This window comes from Sus scrofa, chromosome 4, assembly GCF_000003025.6.
Source record: "Sus scrofa isolate TJ Tabasco breed Duroc chromosome 4, Sscrofa11.1, whole genome shotgun sequence".
Classification (NCBI taxonomy): domain Eukaryota; kingdom Metazoa; phylum Chordata; class Mammalia; order Artiodactyla; family Suidae; genus Sus; species Sus scrofa.
The window spans coordinates 60,626,465-60,642,129 of NC_010446.5; the positions used below are offsets into that span (position 1 = coordinate 60,626,465).

At 40.5% G+C, this 15,665-nt stretch overlaps 1 protein-coding gene and 1 long non-coding RNA gene across 4 annotated transcripts in view; one reads left to right on the forward strand and one right to left on the reverse strand.

Moving 5' to 3' along the window:
- Positions 1–14,588, reverse strand: part of HNF4G (hepatocyte nuclear factor 4 gamma) — a 135,665-nt gene extending 121,077 nt beyond the window's left edge. For all 3 annotated transcript variants that reach the window (XM_021089186.1, XM_021089183.1, XM_021089184.1), the window contains exon 1: positions 10,585–14,588. The gene's annotated coding sequence lies outside the window, so the exon portion shown is untranslated. The remainder of the gene's footprint in view (positions 1–10,584) is intronic.
- LOC106510047 lies at positions 8,785–10,173 on the forward strand. Its single transcript, XR_001308178.2, has 3 exons — positions 8,785–9,597; positions 9,728–9,809; positions 10,047–10,173. It is a non-coding gene; the product is annotated as an uncharacterized LOC106510047 (long non-coding RNA).

Below are 15,665 nucleotides of genomic sequence, written 5' to 3' on the forward strand. Positions count from 1 at the left end.
TTAACGTTTAAGTCCCAACCCCCAGTACCTCGGAATATTCCTAGTAACTTTTTTACTTTGTAACTAGAAGCTTGTATCTTTTGGCCTTCAGATATTTTGTATATATATAAAATGCTATAATATGTAAATAGTTAAATATATAAATATAGTTAACAGAGCCTTTAAAGAGTAATTAGAGGAAAATAAGTTCCTATGGATGAGCCCTTCATTAATCAATATAACTGGTGTCCTCATAAGAAGACATTAGGATACAGACACTCACGAAGTGTACTTCCATCTACGAGTCGGGAAGCGAGGCCTCGGAAGAAACCAAACCTGCCAACACACTGGACTTCTAGGCTCCAGAACTGTGAGAATATAAAAATAATTTCTGTTGTTTAAAACACCCACTCTGTGGTTTTTATTATGGCAGCCCCAGCAAACTAAAATACCTACCTAAAAAGATATTTTATTCCTTTTTTCTCTTCAAGTAGAAAAAAAAAAAATTTTTTTTTTTCTTTTTGCAGTGACTTTTTTGAGGGGCTGTGCCTGCAATATGTGGAAGTTCCTGGGCCAGGGACCAAACCCGAGCCACAACAATGACAATGCTAGATCCTTAACTATAAGGCCACCAGGGAATTTCCAAAAAGTATTTTTAAGGTAAGTTCTGTGTACTTTCCCTATATTTAGAATACACTATACCAAAAAGAGGAACTATGGAATCTCTTTGGTGTATATATTTTTATAGACATGGATTTTTAGAACTCCAGATTTAATAAATTTCCCACATTTTGCTCTGCTTTTATTCTCTTTTCGAAATCAGCTTCACTAGTTTTGATAGTTGCCCCTCCTTTGCTTTTTATTTATTTTGTTTAAAATTGACAAACTGCTCAAGGCGTAATACTTAACTATAAGACATTAAGGACAGATAATGGAAAATATAGCATATTACTAAGATTACTTAAACTCTTTTATTTAGCTCAAACTTGGAATGAATGCATTTAGAATCCAAATACATATGTGTATGTACCTGTGTATATACTATGGTATATTATTTATGTATATTATTTGTGTGTAAATAATATATATATATGCAGACAAACATATATGTGTATCTGCATATATGTGTATACACAGATACACATGTCACTGGACTAAGTGATTTGTATGTTATAACACCATATTTGTATATCATATTTGTATATTAAAATACCATAAACCAACCTGAATGAGAATATTTTTTGTATTTATATTTCTCACTGGTTTGCCAGTTCCTAAAATCTAGCGATTCTATTTATTCTTTACATCACTTAAGCCACTACATGTCTTGCACATAATACTCAAATAATTCTTGCCTAATTGAATTATAAAACCCTTTTAAACCAATAATACCAGAAAGAAGTTGATCAATTAAACCAAGAAAGGAAAATCATCTTGTAAAACACTCCTAGCCTTTTAAATTGTAAGCCTTGCTTCCCAAGAAATTTCATTTTTAATCACTAATTAAGACAATTTTTCAACTAGTACTTTTTCATGACGACTGAAGAGAAGACAGTAATATATACATACATATTTATAATTAAGTGAATATTTGAAATATTCAGAATAATAATTCTTTTAACAAGAATTCATGGGAGTTAAAAATGGATGAAATTTGCAAAATTAGGAGCAAATGAGGAAATTTCAAAACTTCCAAGTGAGGGGGAAAAAAAGAAAAAATTAATTTCTAAATAGTGTGTCTGTTCAGTATGTAATTTTTCTCATGTCTCCTAAGTTGACCTGTGGTACAAATAGAACATGTCAGTGGCATAGGGAAGGAGGGCTGTCCTGGCCAGATGTTGGAAACAGAATTATGTTTGAAAACTTCCTATGAGAAATGAAGAAATTAAAAAATAAAGAACTTGGAGTTTCAAAAAAAAAAAAAAAAAAAGGCAGCAGAAATGCAAGTTCGACCCTTGGCCTTGAGCAGTGGGTCAGGGATCTGGCGTTACCATGAGCTGTGGTGTAGGTCACAGAAGCAGCTCAGAACCAGCGTTGCTGTGGCTGTGGTGTAGGCCAGCAGCTGCAGCTCCAATTCAACCCCTAGCCTGGGAACTTCCATATGCTGAAATAAAAATAAAGAACTTGATCATACTGTTTTTTTCCCTTCGCAAATTAGCTAACAAATACATATAACAAATACATATAACAAATATACTTTATTCATATAGAATCAGAACACCTAAAAGAAAATTCATGGAATCTGGAAAATCCCTTGAGATTCTGGAGTTTTAGTTAAACACCCAATGCTGACTGTGAATTTTTGAAGGACTACACCTATACTCCCCAGCTTGTATCAGGGTTTACTCTACCATCCCTGTCTGACTGGGTTAGCGGTCTCTTGCCCTTGCAGACCATCCCAGCTGTCACTCTTTCCTCACACATTAAACTTACACATGCTCACACACTAGCCAAATATACCTGAGCTCAAAACACCAAAATGTATATTTAATATTCAGCACACTTATTTCCAAATCTCAGTGTCTCTCCATGTTTGTCACAGGACTTAAATAAAATAATGGAGCGCCAAATACTGCATGCTATGTATATGAAAGAATCTATAAACTGTGACACTCGATTATTAGTATCAATATTGTTCTCATATGGATATTTATTCATGATAGTCTCACACACACACACACAAAGAGTCTAAAGTCCATAGCGTGATACCAAAAAAATCTCTATTTTCAGGCTTCTTTCTTGTGTGAACTCACTTTCCATCACCTTTTCCTATTTTGCCACACATTAAGCCTTTTAAAACCACAAAACCAACTTTTTCATTTGCACGTGCTATTCCTATTTATGACTAAAATGTTCTTTAGTCTCTTCTCTCAGTCAAATCCTACCCCCTGTATGAGAACAAATTCATATAGAGATCCTATTTTTAAAACTTATATCTGATAAAGGACTTTTAAAGTATACACAGAACCCTTAAAACTCAAGAATAAGAAGGTAAACAATTCAATTTTTAAAAGACTGGTGGGACAGAGGGGCACGGATGCATAGGTTTTGAACCACCGAAGAAAATTCATGAATGGTACAAAAGCTCATGAAAAGATGTTCAGCATCACTAGCCATCAGAGAAATGCAAATTAAAACCACAATTAAATCTCATCATCTACCTTTTAGAGTTAAAAGACTGACCATAACAAGTGTTAGTAAAGATGTGAAGAGACTGGAACTCTCATACTACTGGTGGGAACATAAAATGGTACAACTACTGTGGAAACTGGTTTGACTGTTTCTTCCATATATCTAGCCTTTGATTGCTAGGTAACTATAGAAAACAAATGAAAACATATGTCCACACAAAAATTTTGTACAAGAATGTTCAGAGCAGCTTTATTTGTAAGAGCCAAAACTGGAAACTGTTCAAATGTTCATCAACAGATGAATAAATAAAGCATGGCATATCCATACAATGTGATGGTATTCAGTTAAAATTTTCTTTAAAAAGAACGAGCGTTTGCTAGATGCAACAAAAGTTATGAATCTCAAAATAATTGTGCTGAGAGAAAGAAGCGAGATACAAAAGAATAACCCCATGATGCCACAAATAAGAAATTCTAGAAAATACAAACTAATCTGCAAAAGCAAAAAGTAGATAAGTGGTTGCTTCAGGACAGAGGAGAAGGAAGGAAGAAGGAATAGGAGAGAGGGTTATAAGGAGCTTAAAGAAACCTTTGGGGGTGTTGGCTATCTTCACTATCTTTATTGCAGTAATTGTTTCACGGGTAAATACATATGTCAAAACTTTTTAAATTGTGCACTTACTTTTTATTGTACATTAATTGTACCTCATATATCTGTTTCTTTAAAGAGGAATAAGCCATTGATACATAGAACAAGATAGATAAACCCTAAAATGATCAAGCTAAAGGACAAAAAGCAAGACACAAAGAGCTATATAGTTTATGATTCTATTTATATATTATTCTGGAAAAGGCAACCCTAGGAACAGAATTCACATCAGGGGTTGATGGGGAGAGGTGAAGGGGGTTGACTGCAAAAGGGCCTCAGGGAATGGAGGGAGGGGTGTGCAGAAATGTTCTATATTATATCCTCATTGTGGTTGGTGATGATTATAAACTGCATACATTTGTTGAAACTCATTGAAGTGTTTGGTTAAAAAGGATGGGTTCTATTGAACGTAAAACCCATCCTTTTTACTATGTCAATGCAATGTAACAAGTTATATCCCTTTTGACTTAAAGAATTCATATGTCATCTTTTATGTAGCCTAATTCAGTAAAAGTTAGTGGGCCTTCTGCTAGGTTTCTACTACCCTTCTCCAGTGCTCAATGTTGGCCCTTGTCACAGTGAGTAATAAGTCTTTAAAGCATATTCCTAACCAGACATGAAAATCTTAGGAAAAAGTTATTTCTAATCATTGCTTAATCCTCAAAATAGGATGTAGGGTTTGAAAATTAGGTTCTCAACAAATGTTTTAATTCATTGCTGGTATTTTCACCTCCCTTCTCTATTACAGCTACTCATTCATTCAATGAACACATGCTCATTAAACCTCAGCTAAATGCCCATCTAAAGAAGTGAGCAAGAATAATATATTTCTTACTCTCAGAGGCCTAACACTCAAGCTCAAGCGAATCCTCATCAAATCTGAAACTACAATGTGTGATGAAGTTGGGAAGTATCATGACAGGGAAAGAACAAGATACAATTCAACTGGTATAGTGGGTCAGGAGGTCAGGACAGGATATTTGCGCAAAGACCTGCAACATAAGTGGGAGTCGGCTGGAATGGAGAGGGGAAGTGGTGACAATGGCTGAGAGTTTTCCAAACAATGGCTACAGCACTTTGGAGGTGCAAAGCATAGTGCATTTGAGGAACGAGAAAAGATTCACCCCAGCTAAAGACAAAAGTGAGGAATGCAAGAAAAGAGAGATGAGGCTTGGAGTGGAAATCATAGTCCAGATCACATGGGATCTAGTGATGTGGATTTCAAGAGAAGGCCATTGAGAAGTGAACAAATGGTTTTAAATGGAAGAACAAAGACAATGATCTGATTGATCACTCTAACTGCCATCACAGGAACTGACCGGGGGTAAATCTAGGAAGGGAGAATGATTGGTTGTTGCACAAATTCAGATTAAAAATAGTAATTACTTTGCCAAAAATTAGCCCGAACTAGAGAAACAATCCTTTTCCTAAACCCTTGACAACCTGGTTTAAATGGCTAAATAAGGTTTAATTTTGCCATACAAACCAATTTTCAAATTGTGAACAACCTGCAGGAATATAATAGGTGAGAAACTATAAATCCATAATGACCATGATCAAATCAAAGCTTCCTTTACAATCCTAAAGATTAAAGGTCAGCTTCAATCCCTCACATTCCCTCACCTTCCTTTTTCTACCATTCTTAAGTTCAGTTTAAAGAACCCCAAAACATCTCTAGATTCTATCCTATCCTCTTCACATCTCCATTGCCCTTGGGAAAGCTTCCCACTTATTTCTGTCTCTTGTCTGTCCCTCTTTGATCCAGCCTCCAAAATGCCTCCAATACATTTTAATTAAGAGAGAGAGAGAAAGCTTTCATAAACGAATCTATTTACAGACTTTTGATGGCTCCCTATTGCATAGAAGAGATATCTCAAATCTTTGTTACCCACGGGTTCAAGACTGTCAGAATCTGGCCCAGTGTTTCTTCCCCACTTCATTGCTTGACATTCCACCTATTTCAAATGCAATCTCTACCTTTCTGATCCTTCTCTCTTCAGCAAGTTCCAATCAGAAAATCATTAACCCCTCCATGAAATCTCTTCAGGCTACTCAAGCTAACTATATCCTCTGTGCTTCCATTTTCCATGGTATTTTTATTTTATTAATGCAAAGGTTAGGTTATCACCCTATGAAATAGATAGTTATATATGTTTGTCTTACAAGTAGATTATTTGTGTTTCAAAGTGGGGACACTGATTTATTTCTACCAGGCATCTAGTACAGTGCATATAATTTCACTCCATCTAAATTAATACATAGATTTTATTTGCAAACTATGTCCATGATGTCTAAAACAAGAAAACGCAAAAGAAAAACACACTGGGACAGATTTCATAATCTTTTTAGTAAGCCAGAAACACAAGCAAAGTACAACACAGTATGCAAGCCTTGAAGAATAATACTCAAAGATTCAAAATATTAAATACTAAATTACCAGGCACAGTCGATGCTATCAGCAGATACTTTTAAATGAGGCAGGAACACACTACCTCGATGTCTATGTTGACTTTTTGCTATTAGATATAAATGTGATATTCTTCTGTATTGAAATAAGTTAAACATTCAACAAAGAAAATACTTGGCTTAAATAATACAAGAATTAATCCATGTACACTTTAAGAGAAAAGAATGTTATTGTCATTTTAAAACTTTTTCAGTGGAGGCACAGAAATGTTAAATAATGCACAGGGACACACAGCTGGCAGAGGGCAGAACAGAGATTTGTACTCAGGTTTTCATGATTTCTAAGCCCCTGTTCTAACCGCTGAACTAAATTTAGGGGGATCCTTGTCTATACCGCTTAGTTAAAAGTTTCATGAAGTCAGGGAGTACATCTCTCTTATTCATCGTTGACCTCCGAAGTCTATTAGAGGGCTTGGCCAGGTCTTTAGGAGTCCATAAGCTCTTAAAGTCTCATGCAATTTGTTTGTGTATGTAAATACAATCTCTCTAGAGACAGAGTCAATAAAAACAAGGGACTCTTATTAACAACTTACCTTAAATCAAGCAGTGTTTTAGATGAATTATCTCATTCTATCACAACAACGACAGCAACACAGAATACATGCTGAGTACTCAGTATATGCCAGGTATTGTCCTAAATATTTTCATGAATTAATGTATATAATCATCATACTAATACTACAAGATAAGTATTGTGATCACATACACTTCAAAAATGAGGAAATTAGGCCTCAAAGAGGTTAACTTTGCCCAGTGCCCCAGCTTCTGCGCCCCTTTTAGTATATAGCTGGACAGGAATATAAATGCCCCTGTGTGAAAACAAAGCCTTCTCTCTTTGCTTGTAGCCCATGAGATGGTCATTCGCAAAAACATTCATATGTTCCAAAATGTTAAAAGAATTATAAACAAATAAATACATAAATAAATAAATTCCTCTTGCATTTCCAAAAAAATCATCTTGATAAAACCAAAGGTTTTCATGTCAATACAATGTCAGGGGCTACAAGTTAATTTTCCAAATACAGAGAGCCTGCTGTCTCCTTGTGTATTAAATACAAGGTAGGGAGAATAGGTAGTAAGGAGATTTGTTAAAGGGTATTAATGAATAGGCAAGGTAGTATTGAGTTCCAAAGGTACTTACACAAGTATGCAAATATGGCTAAAGGAAGCTCCTGAATATCAGGAGCAGGGCTGCTGTGAGCCCTTACAGCCATTTTGTGACTTAGAAAAGTGACTTCCCCCAAGAACACTCAGCCAAGAATAAGGGGACATAGCTTGGCCTCTCGGGTCCAATCAAGGTATCATTCCTCACTTCCCCTTCAGAGGGGCAACCCTGTGCAGTGAACAACCAAGGACCATATGGAGATGCCATGGTTACCATTATGGCCTAGAGCCACAGTAGCCAGAATTAAACAGGATTTAATGATGTGTAACCTTAGTCAAGTTTTTAAATTTCTCTCTGTTTCATTCTTCCCATCTGAAAATGGGAAGGATATTAATATAATAGATTCTTGTTTAAAGAATCTAAAAGGAAAAAATGCAAATAAGTGGCCTAGAACAATAAGTAGCATATATTCATAATTCACTTAGTTTCAGCTAAAATATATATATACTACTAATATTCTTAAATAGCTCTCCCAACTGTAAGAGTAAGCCATATCTGAAGCATTCCACAGGTCTGTGTAAGGGCTGATTAATACCAATAGGTGCCAGTTCCTATGGGGAGGGTTGAAAGAAGTATCATTATACACTCAGAATGTACAACAATGAATCATGGATGTATCATTGTACAAGATGTATCATTGTACACTCAGTTGTTTTGTTTGCATCTACAGCTTCCTCAGGACCAAAAATTATGTTGTCTTATTTAAAATTGTGCTTTCATCCCTGAGGATGTGAATCCTCTTTTATGAAGGTGGCAAACACATAAGTCAAGATCCACAAAATCATTAACAGCAACTACTAGGCACTCCAGAATCATGGGTTTGCAAACCAGAAATTCTCACTTACCAAGTACCAGTATCTCCAGCTATTCAGTAAATGACAGATAGCAACTAATACAGTGGCATCTTTTATAAGCTCAAAATAAGGTGGTATTTTGAGATGCATTTAATTCCCTTTCCACTTTATGACTAGATTTTCAAAGCAAAATTCTCAGACTCTCCAAATCATATATTATAGGACCAGCTTATATAATTTCCTAATATTCAACTTCAACAATGAGAAATTCATTTTTCAGCAGCCACACTGGCAACGTTTTAAACAGATCATTATATACAGTGTTGGCAAGAATATGGTAAATATACTGGGAGTACTTAGGAAGGCTCTTTGCAAGATCTATCGAATTTAGAGTGAACATTCCCCTGGAACCAGCAATTCTCTTCTCAGAAAAAAATATTTAGGAACACCCTTGCAGAGGTAATGTACACAGATACCCACTGCATCACTGTTTGTAATAGTAAGAAATTGGAAAATCCAAGTATGGGAATATTCTGAGGGATACTGGCTGGCTGGCTACATTGAGTAGCCATTAAAAAAATTATTTTAATACATTGACAGAGAAATATTAGATATAAATTTCAGGACACTGATATATGAACCACTATCCAATTTTTTTTGAAATAATGGAAGAAAAATTTCTGTGGTTATACACAAGAAGGGACATAAATCCAACCATCAATGGTGGTTATACACATGGAATGGAATAGGGAAGGGGGTTCAATTTATTGTTTACCATAATTTTTTTATGAATTCTAAAGGTACTAGTCAAGTACCTTTAGAATAGTACCTTTAAAATTCATAGAAATAACAAGAATCTTCAAAAGAAATGAAAGTCCAAAAAAAAGTTATTTTTTGCATAGGGGTAATAAAATCTTAGCAATCCAAAAAATTAATTTCCACTGTCCCATATGCTTATAATCACAACCACAGAATTACATGCTTATGAGATCTTAATTGACACTTTAGTTAAAAAATTAGACTACCTTCATAAGGCATGTTGAGAAACTTTCCCTATTTATAGGCCTATAAATGGAGCTTAGGAGGGGTGGGAAGAAGAGAATAAACAACTCTCAATCTCTACTCCACTTTGAAAAGTGAAGAATGAGTGGTTTACCACCACTGGCCACCTTTCTCTCCTCCACCCTCTCCCCCAAATGGTATCATGGAGGAGCCCAACCCTCCTAGGCCACTGACTTTCAACCTCACAATAAATATATCAGGTGACTTGCCTAACAGTGAATACAAAAGATGAAAACAGAGGGAAGTGTGATGAGAGGGCCACAAGGGGGACAGTAAGCTTCTTAGAAAAAATGTTGATAGTTGGAGGGGAAGAATATTGTCATGATGAAGGAATGCTTGTTAAGAGAGAAGGTACAAGTAAAATGAACAGAAAAGCGGGAATAAGTAACAAAAGAAAAACAGGAAATGTTACTGTTCATGAGGTGTTTAGTTTTCATGACATCACACTAAGTTTTGAACCTCTGTATTCTGCATTCTCTAGCCCGTGCCCTCAATGGAAAGCTGACTGAAGACTGCTTGTTGGAGAGTGGTCCTTTAACTCTGCTTTGAGCACAGCACACCAGGTATGAAGCCCATTACATTCAATTCAAACATCTTATCACGTGCTGGCTTATTCCCGTTAGAGATGGAATGAATGATTACTGCTTATCTAGCACCTTGCTTAAACAAGCTTCCAAAGGATATTTCTTCCCAAAAGAAGCTAAAGTGGTTTAAATAGAATTAGATATATTTATGCACATACGAGTATAGATAGATAGACAGACAGACATATACATATATTTTTCATATAATCTCTCCAGCAGCATCACTGGAAGATGCCCACTCTCAAGATGTGTCTAAGAGACAAGTGGCAGAAACGGAGACTGGAGCAAAGGCCTTACAGTGATGCTTCAGGACGAAGCACCTCCCTACACACCTCCACGGGCCATAGACATTCCAAAGCCCTAGACTTGCCCCAGGCACCCCCCAAAACAAAATAAAACTCCACCTAAGCCCCCAGAAGACCTAGCAACCACGTGACCCGCCGACAGACACCGAAACTTTCGCTGCCAAACAAATCCAAGTTTTCTTTTACTCTTCCACGGGGAACGTCTCGCGCATGCCCCCCGCTGCCTCTCCTGCCCTTTCTTCTTCCCTCCACCGCAGGTTGTGGGAGGCCTCAGGGTATCTGCTTTCAAGCTTGCCTGGCCTAGGGGTCCTAAGGCTCAGTCCCTCCTGGGCGGGCGTCCCTCGTCCAGCAGCCTGAGGGGAGCTGAGCCTCCTCCTTGCCCCACACCGGCCGGGGGCGGAGGATTCCGGCTCAGCCCCAGGCGCCGGGGCGTCGGCTAAGAAACTTACCTGCGCGGAGCCGCTGCCGGAGCTCCCGCGTCGCAGTCAACTGCGCGGCAGCCGCCGCATCTCCCGGCAGCAGGTCCCCCCAACCCGCCCTTGCAGCGGGGTCCTGTGCCGCACTTTTCCCAGCCTGGGAAGTAGGTTGAAAGCGCGGAGGTGGGAGGTGGGGGTGGGGCGGGGTGATCTGGGAGAAGAGGCTTAAGGATGTTGTTGTCGTTTGTTTGTTTGTTTGTTTTCCCCGATCTCTAGCAAAGACTTTAGACCATATGCTGGGAGAATATTAGCTTTGCTCAATGGCGACAAAGCCGCGGCCTGTCTCTCACAGTCCGATCGATTTACTAAACAAACTGAAACGTGGGTGGGGATGTTAAACAGTAACCAGCAGCCTCAATGAAAACTGAAAGCGGCGGGGCCGCCGCCGCCTCGGCGCGCTCATTTCCCTGTTCCCAAGGCCCCAGGGCGACCAGCGGGAGGGCCAGTAAGTCCCAAAGCCCGGCCTGCGTGGACCTTAGCTGCTCTCCGGGGCCTCCCGGAGGCCGCCAGGCGGCACCTACAAGCCACATGCCTTAATTTCCACCATCAGGGCTCGGCGCTCGGCGGCTCGACCACTGGGTGCCGGAGTCCTCTCTCTCCCGCCTCCCGCACCCGGAGGACCCCCGCCAGGTTCCGCGCCCGCGGCCTGAGGCTAAGCAAGGTCCCCGCGACGCAGGCACCGTCCCCCTACCCCGCCCGGGTCATGCCTCGCCCAGGGCGGTGTCAACCCTGGGCCAGCGCGTTTGGACAGGAGGTTGCGGAGAGAAGTTTGCTGACCCAAGAATGCAGATATAATTCCGAGCCATTGAGCCAATGACAAAAGGGCCGGAAGTATTAGTAAAGGGAATCAAACAGGTTCCTAGGGACAGCACCGAGGCCGCACCACTAGCGGAAGCCGCAACCTCTGGCCGCTGGGGTTAATTTCTGCCTGAGGCTTGTGACCACCTTGCTCTGCTGGAGTTCTGGGAAGAAGAGGAAGACTGGTTTTCCATTCCCGGTCAACCCAGCCACCTGTGGATTCAGTCACTTTGCACCTCTTTACATAAGTATCCGATGGAAAGCTTGCTTTCGTCTTCCCATTACCCTAGGCGCAGTCGCAAACTTTAGACTTTGACAAATGATGCTCAGACCCATTTGAGATGCTCTGGTCATCTGGATCAGGCTTTTGTTAACCAAGCAATAGTCAGAAGCTGTGGCTTTTAAAAACATCTCAACAATTTAACTTCGTGATTTCAGGAATGAATGACTTCAGGTCAAACAAGTAATTATCCTCATGCGATAAATAGTTACTTAATCCGTAAGGTTTTTCTTTTCCGACCAGGGGGTTGGCAGATATTTTAAGACTGTAATAACAATGCCAGGGAGATCAAAGGGCTAGGTATTTTTTTCTTTTTCTTTTTAGATCGGGTTTACTAAACTTTCTCAGTTTCCTCCTTCTGAATCTCTTGCTGAAAGGCTCTTTTAAAAACAAATGGTTGTTTTAGAAATCAGAACAAAGGGGAGAGATCATATACTATTTTCTTTAAATCGACCCTGTTGAGCAAAACACATTCTTTAAGTCCTCATTGCCCACGTGGTCTGCAAACCCTGTCAGAGTGAGGGCCTCTGCCCATGCTGGCTCCAGGAAAACTGTCCAGAGAATGCTGAAGCGGAAAAGAAACAATTAGCAGGTTGTATTTATTATGCAAATATTTCACAGGTATGTTGTTTAAAGATTACCTGTGGACATTCTCTTTAAAAATATTTCCAGATACTTGGATAGTGAAGGTTGTCTTATTACTTGCCAAAATAAAAATATACAGTTCCCATAAAACGCTGAAAAGTCTGAGAACAGAAACTGTCCATTCGCATTCACGGGAGCTTTAATGCCATCTGACATCTGTTGTTCCCAGAAGAGAAACCATATTTTAGTTCAATAGCCTCAGTTTATTTCATTGCTAGCAATTCATGATGTCAGTGGGTTGGGTTTTGGATGATCAATTCCTCATCAATGTGTCGCAGAATCGCTGATCTACCAGGAAGTGATCATCACATATTCAGTGTTCAAAATTATTTTGACACAATATGTAGAATGTCTGCCAGGGAATTTTATCGCCACAAGGATTATGAGTAATAATAAGGAAATTGACAGTATATTAAAAGAAGTATAAACTCTGTTAAGACTTTGCTATCTTCTAAAGGAAGCATTGCATTTGTTCAATTTAGAAAAATCTCCAAGAGTGTATGTAACACTGCCAGTCCTCCTGCATCAGCAGCAAGTAGGGAGTGGTTTCAGGTGACTAAATAAATAAACAAATAGGTGACTCTGAGGGCTAAAGGAAAGTATGGGGAGTTGGCTCAGCTCTCGGTATGGCAGTTTTTTCTAAACCAACCAATGTCAATTGATCAAATTTTAGAGCATCACTTATATTGTCCCTAAAACTAATATATTATGATTCTTCATGGCGTGGATTTATGATGCTGAAAATGAAAAACGTGCTCCATGCACGGCGAGGTAGGGAGTGGTGGAACAGCACAAGGAGAGGAAAGAGATCGGGATAATTTTTTAGGGAAAGATTCTCAGAAGATGCAAAGTACTGTTTCAATAGTTAGTGTTTAGGAAGAAATTATACACATATATATTTATGTCACATGTGCTCCGAAACTAAACACAGAAAAGTGGCATCAGAAAACCCTTTGCCTCACTTTACGTCCCATTTAGCCTGGGCTTTTCCTTTCCGCTTTGATCACCATTTTTGCACCATCCCCCCCCCCCGCCCTTCTTTCCAATGCCCCCAGACCGTCTGGAGAAAAACTCCGCGTTTTCCCGGGAGCGTTTCTGATACTATTAATGAAAAGCAGTGGCCTCTGGCAGAGCGCTTGGGAGGTGGGGAGGGCGCGGGCAGGCGCGCGGAACCTCGAGGGAAAAAAAGGTCTTGAAGATTCCTACACCTAGAGACCGTGTTTCCGAGGGCAACCCCAGCCCCTGGCCAGTACAGAAACCTTCCCAAGATGCGAACGGACGTGTCCTCTACTGGTCCAGGCGACCCCCACCTCCCCTGACCTGGTGCGACCGTCGTCGCACCCACACTGGAGCGGGCCACCGCCTCGGCGGGCGTAGTCCGTGAGGATGGCCGGCCACCCTCACGCACGCTTACACGCCTTGGGAAAAACAAAGGAAAAGTCAAACGCTCATGCAGTTCTCCATTTGCCGATTCTTTCTGGATTTGGGCAAAATCCAGGTGACTCCTTGCAGGCTATTCGTATGTAAAGAAAGGCGAGCTGGAAGCAGCCACCCGGACTCAGGTGAAATTTAAAAGTCTGGAGCGGCGCTAAGCGCATTCCCAACTCTACCTTTCGGGCTGTGTTTGACCTTGGGGGCAAAACAACGGGTAAAGTAACCTCGGCCAGAATTTCAAAAACTCTCTGGACTCCACCGCATATTTTATGCATCAGAAGTGAAGGCCGGGATCCCGATACTTGGGACTGGGGTGAGGAAAAGGCTTTGCTAGCGGGTAGTGGGCTGAGGGGAACAGCCTAGAGCCATCCAGGCCTCGGGGCTTTTCCCCTCCCGCAGCTGCTCGCGATCTTGTAGTCCACCCCCTTCTCTTTCAGAGAAAGCACAGACCTTTTGCACCCTAGTACAGCCCTGAGCGAGGCACTGCCAGGGGCTCCCGCCGCGGGGAAAGAGGATGCTAAGCCATTTCATCTCCTCCGACCCTGCGCAGTCGCTTCCGCGAGGTCTGCCTCTCCTGCCCGGAGTAGTAACAGATTTTGACTCTGAATCCCGGGCTTTGGTATCCTGGTCTGTTGGAGTTGCCAAACTTTCTTCGGGGCACCCGCCTTTAATACTTTGAATTTAAAGTGGCAAAACAAACAAACAAATAATAATAGAAACCTCAAAACCTAGCAGAACAGGCAGATTGAATACGGAGGAGGAACTGACTGGTGTCCCTTCAACAGCACCGCTATCAACACCGAGTGGATCCTAAAAAGTAACGTCCAGACCCTTGCATGGCTCTCTGGGGGAGTCGGGCACTTGAAAACACTTGTGAAAAGCTACAAGGCAAGGCCTCCAGGACTAGGCACCCTCCTTCGCCACGCATTGGTCCAGATAAAAATTGGCCTTTCTTGGAGTTCCCCTTGTGGCTCAGCGGTAAGGAACCCCGACTAGCATCCATAAGGATGCGGATTCGATCCCTGGCCTCGCTTTGTCAGTTAAGGATAACCCCCCCCCCAACTGCCCTGTAGGTCACAGTGCGACTGGGATTTGGCGTTGCTGTGGCTGTGGTGTAGGCCGGCAGCTACGGCTCAGATTCAATCCCTAGCTTGAGGAACCTCCAGTCTAGGTGTGGCCCTTAAAAAAAAAAAAAAAAAAAGTCTTTTTGTTTTGCTCTAGTAACAGATCAGGAGCACCCAGATTAAGCCCGGAGTAAATATGGCCACGGAATGACCCTATTACCTGTTACTATAAATGTAAAACCAAGATTTCAGATTTAAGCTTCTAAATTGAAACCCCTCTTTGGATGGACGTTAGGCATCTAGCCGAGACCCTGTCAAAATCGAATATTCACTAATTCTCAACGTCAACTGTATGGGTCCTCTGCCAAAAAAAGCAAACTGCTAGGCTAGGTCTCTTTTATCCCTACCTCCTCTCTTTGTAGATTTCCTGCTGAAGTATTGATTGCCAAGATCTCTGCAAGATTTGCAAACTTTTACAGTCATTTATGGGGCAGGCAATAAAAAAGAGGTGATATGAACCTGCTAGTTCAAGGTGTAATTCAAAGATGTATTTGGTGCCCTTGGCAACTATCTGTGGGACCTGTTTGTCTTTGCAGAACACACCCTTCTCTGCAATGAACCCCTCTGCAACAAAGATTGGCCCTTTACATTTCCAAGGCCTTGGCCCCTCAATGGAAAGCATGAGCTCAAACCAGAAAATTCAATTATTTCTACCTCATTTCACTCCAGGGGAAAAATAACTCCAATCAAAATTGTGGAGGAAAAAAAAAAAAGAAAGAGAGAAAAGAAAAAGAATCATTTAAAAGTTCTTTACTTCCCTACTTTCTCCTATC